General features: G+C 34.8%; 1 pseudogene; it reads right to left on the bottom strand.

Moving 5' to 3' along the window:
* Positions 1-2538: 2538 nt before the first annotated feature.
* Positions 2539-5035, bottom strand: LOC138337606 (uncharacterized; annotated as a pseudogene).
* Positions 5036-5329: the final 294 nt, after the last annotated feature.

Below are 5329 nucleotides of genomic sequence, written 5' to 3'. Positions count from 1 at the left end.
TATTATAATTTTTAGACTAGAGAATTAACAAATAACTTAAATTCCCAACTTCTATTTATCAATTTTTTTTATTATGAAACTATAATTGATCTTATAATTTTTATTAATTTATAATTTATTATTATTATTATTATTTTATTTTAAATATAACCCTTTTTAAATTGGTGTAAAATATATTATGTTTTGGTAAAAAATTAGGTATTCAGAGTATGCCTCTCTTTGTTTGAAAACATGAAGAGTTTTCATGCAAAGACGTGAACAATGTTACTAATTTTTTTACTGAAATATTTATGGAAAAAATTTGAAAAATTTATAATAGAGAAGAGGTTTGACTGTGTCCTAACTTTTTTAAAAACTACCTATCCTATGTTGAAGATAAGGAGTCAGGCGTAGTTCCAATGAGTTAGGTAGTCGAGTGAGATTTTGTCGAGATCCCAGTTCGTAACTCCAACTATTACATAAAAAAACAAATTGCAGAAGGAAAGATATAAAATCCTATCTATTCCGATAGTGCTAAGTCTTCATTTTGAATTCTCAAATATGGCTTCATCCTCTTTGGTAGGTTCATCGATTCCGAACTTTGCTTAGGACAGCTGAATTTAAGACTTGAAACTTCCTGACTTGACTTCAGCTACTGACGTTCTTCCGCATGATATTCTTGAAAACTTCTTTTCTTCAAAAGATGAATTCTTTTATTTTTCAACTGCAAATTTGTGTATTATGTAGAAACCTGCACACAAAACAAAATTTTCTGCGTGGTTTGCACAAGGAAATTTTGTGAGTTATTTATGAAAGCTATAAAATTCTATACTAATAATAAAAATAATGTTTTGGTAGCCTATTACAAAATGTAAAAAAAATAATACAAAAAGGAGTTTTATACCCAAATTGCAATCATGGGTTATTTTGTCCTATGAAGACATTAAAAATAAAATAGGGGTTATTGTGCCTTATATGCAACCAGGGGTTATTGTGCCTTGTGAAAACAGGAGAAATAAAATAGGGGTCATTGTGTCCTATATGCAATCCAGGGGTTATTGTGCCCTCTGAACACATGAAAAATAAAATAGTGGTTATTGTGCCCTATATGGAACCAGGGGTTATTGTGCCCTGTGAAGAAAAATGATAGGGGTTATTGTGCCCTATATGCAATCAAGGGGTTATTGTGCCCTCTGAAGACATAAAAAACAAAATAGGGGTTATTGTGCCCTATATGCAACCAGGGGTAATTGTGTCCTGTGAAAACATAAATAAAAAATAGGGGTTATTGTGCCCTATATGCAATCCAGGGGTTATTATTCACTCTGAAGACAAGAAAAAATAAAATAGGGGTTATTGTGCCCTATATGAAACCAGGGGTTATTGTACCCTATGAAGAAAAATGATCGGGGTTATTGTGCCCTATATGCAATCAAGGGGTTATTGTGCCCTCTGAAGACATTAAAAAATAAAATAGGGGTTTTTGTGCCCTATATGCAACCAGGGGTTATTGTGCCGTGTGAATACATAAAAAAACGATAGGAGTTATTGTGCCCTATATGAAACCAGGGGTTATTGTTCCTTGTGAAGAAATAAAAAAAATGATAGGGGTTATTTTGCCCTATATGCAACCAGGGGTTATTGTGCCCTATGAAGACATAAAAAAATTGATAGGGGTTATTGTGCCCTATATGCAATCCAGGGGTTATTGTGTCCTGTGAAGACAGGAAAAACAGGATAGAGGTTATTGTGCCCTATATGCAACCAAGGGTTATTGTGCCCTGTCAAGACATGAAAAGTATAATAAGAATTATTATGCCCTATGAAGACATGATTATATACAGACACACACACACACACACACACACACTTCTTCTTTTCACGTATATTATTATCATGATTAATATTATTATTCATCGTTATTTTATTTTATTTTTATTTCTACATTGAACAAACTAAAAATAAAATAAAATACCCCATATTAAATTAAAAATCATTTTTATTGTTATAATTATTTTTATCATGCATATTATATGAAAAGTAAGGATTCAAGACCTTACCACCGTGCCGTTTGTCTGTAGCAAACTATTTATATGACTCTGCCTTATACCTGTTTTAAGTCAAATAAATGTATTGTTAATTTTTCTAAATGGTGGTTGGTTCGTGACTTTGAGTATCTTGTAAAGCTTGACTTCTAGATCCGCCTGCTTGAAAGATTCATCCCATTAATGATTGTGTGAATATCTTATAGATGTTTTAAAAACAGTCCTTATCTTTCATTCTGTGAATATCTTGTAGATATTTTAAATACAGTCCTTATCTTTCCTTCAAACACTTTTCATGGACATTCTAACTCATTACCATTTTGTGTATGTTGTGTGGTTCATTCGTTCCCAAGCAACTCTTTTGCTTTATTTATTTTCACACGGTATCGATTTATGATATTTATTTTCTCGATAGGTTCACAGACCAGCCAATATTGTGCATGTCCCCAACATTCAACTGGAAATACCGTAGTCAATTTTGCAGATTTAATATTATTTTCTCACTTGACACGAGTTGATGCTGAGAAAGAAAAATAAAATATCAAAGAAACACAAGCACAAATGACACTAATGAAAGGGTTATGAAGGAAAAATTGTTTCTTTAGAAGTAGTAGATAAATAAGAAAATGTTTAAATGAGTGAAAAGAATATTATCTAAAAGTACGTGACAACTTTGAAACATGACATGCAATTGGACCATACGTTTGATCTTTTTCAAGTTGTCTGAATCTCAGGAAACAATATTGCACCTTTCAGTCTAACCTTGATTTTTATCATGATTGCTCTCATGTCAAGACAAAATGTAATCACTCGATCAGCAGCGCCTTTCATGATTTTTCACCAATATAACATTCTAATCTTTGTCACTAAACTAACCATCGTCTTATAGTGCCCGTAAGGGTTTTCACTCACAATACTTAATTTTCTCCCATTGTTCGCCTACATAATGTCTCAACCTTTAGAGAACTGAAGAACGTGATTATCTTTTTATTGAGTGATTATACCGAACCCTAACGAAGGGCTTCCTACGTATCCTTTTAGGAATCAGGTCAAACGTAGTTCAATGAACTTTTCGTTTTTTTTTTCATTTTTTTAATTTAACTTTTTTTTTAAAAAAAGCACTACACCAGTGGTGTTTGAGATAAAAGAGGATGGATACATTTTTATCTTCTCATCATAAAAATGACAGGAAGTGCTAAACCTAGTATCTCTTGATCGAATCTACATTGACAATCGTATCAATTTCCTTTCCCTCCATATCCGCCAATTGCAAAGCTCCTTTGGATAACACTTGCTTAATAACATAAGGTCCTTTCCAATTTGGAGCAAACTTTCCCTTGGCCTCTTTTTGGTGGGGAAGGATACGTTTCACAACAAGTTGAACCACTTCAAAATTTCTTGGGCGTACTTTTTTATTATATGCCCGAGCCATCCTCTGCTGGTATAATTGACCAAAACAAATTGATATCAATCGTTTTTCTTCTATCAATACTAATTGTTCTAACCTCGATTTAACCCATTTTGTATCCCCAATTTCTGCTTCAACAATGGTTCGAAGAGAAGGGATTTCAACTTCTGCGGGTATGACAAGCTCAGTTCCGTAAACCAATAAGTAAGGAGTTGCACCGACTGACGTACGAACAGTCGTGCGATATCACATGAGAGCGACGGGTAATTTCTCATGCCACTGTCTAGATCCTTGCACCATTTTCCTAAGAATCTTCTTGATGTTCTTACTCGCAGCTTCAATAGCCCCATTTGCTTTGGGACGATCAGGGGTTGAATGACGATGAACAATTTTAAGTTGCTCACAAAGTTCCTTCATCAAGTGGCTGTTGAGATTCATTGCATTGTCTGTAATAATAATTTTTGGTATGCCAAAACGACATATGATGTTGGAATGAACGAAGTCCACCACCGCTTTCTTGGTAACTGATTTGAAGGTGACAACTTCTACCCATTTGGTAAAGTAATCGATGGCAGCTAAAATAAACCGATGACCATTAGATGCTTTTGGCTCTGTTGGCCTAATAACGTCTATTCCCCATGTAATAAAAGGCCATGGAGCAGACATAGGATGCAACTCTAAAGGGGTTTGAGTGAATCAAGTCGCTATGAATTTGGCACTGATGACACTTGCGAACAAATTGGAAGCAATCTCGCTCCATGGTCAATCAATAGCATCCTGCCTGAATAATCTTTTTTGCTAGGACGTAACCATTCATGTGTGGGACACATACCCCTGATTGTACCTTATTCATAATTGTATCCGCCTTTTGATTATTCACACATCGTAATAAATTCAAATTCAGAGTCCTTTTATATAAGATATCGCCACTTAAGAGGAACCCATTGGCGAGTCGCCTAATAGTTCTTTTTTTATCTCTATCAGCATGCAGTGGATATTCTCTAGCTTTTATAAACTGTTTGATGTCGTGATATTAAGGCTCACCATCTGCCTCTACCACAATTATATTGCAATAACCATGTTGATCCCTAACTTGAATTTCCAACGGGTCAATGTAGGTATTACATGGGTATGGAAGCATCTATGCTAGGGTGGCCAAAGCATCAACCAAGTCATTGTGAAACCTGGGATTATATCTAAATTCAATGGACTTGAACTTTTTGATGAGATCTTCTAAACATTGTTTGTACGGTATGAGCTTAATGTCTCGAGTTTCCGATTCGCCTCGAATTTGTCTAATAAGCAAGTCGGAATCCCCCAAGACTAAGAGCTCATGTACATCCAGATTTATTGCTATATTTAAACCCATGATGTAAGCTTCGTATTCTGTTGTGTTTTTGGTAGAAAAGAATCAAAGTCGTGATGTGGCAGGATAATGACAACCGTTTGGTGAGATAAGAACTTCCCCAATTCCCACTCCATTTTTGTTGAAAGCCCCATTAAAATATAATTTCCATATGGGGTCATTATCAAGAATTTCTTCCTCGATAGAGTTGATCTCTTCATCAGGGAAGTATGTCTTTAAAGGTTCGTATTCATCATCAATCGGATTCTCTGCCAGATGATCGGCCAACGCTTATGTCTTCATGGCGGTGCGAGTAACATACATAAAATCAAATTCGATTTGCAAAATTTGCCATTTTTTCAACCTACCCGTCGGCGTGGCTTTTTGAAAAATATGTTTCAGAGGATCCATTCGAGATATGAGGTAAGTGGTGTAGGATAAAAAATAGTGCTTCAATTTTTGGGTGACCTAAGTTAAAGCACAACATGTTATTTCTAATAGAGTGTACTTTGCCTCATAGGATGTGAAGTTTTTGCTCAAGTAATAGACGAC

The sequence above is a fragment of the Solanum lycopersicum genome, chromosome 7 (assembly GCF_036512215.1).
Source record: "Solanum lycopersicum chromosome 7, SLM_r2.1".
Taxonomy (NCBI): Eukaryota; Viridiplantae; Streptophyta; class Magnoliopsida; order Solanales; family Solanaceae; genus Solanum; species Solanum lycopersicum.
Note: the sequence above shows the minus strand (reverse complement) of the source record. Positions and strands in the feature narration are given on the sequence as shown.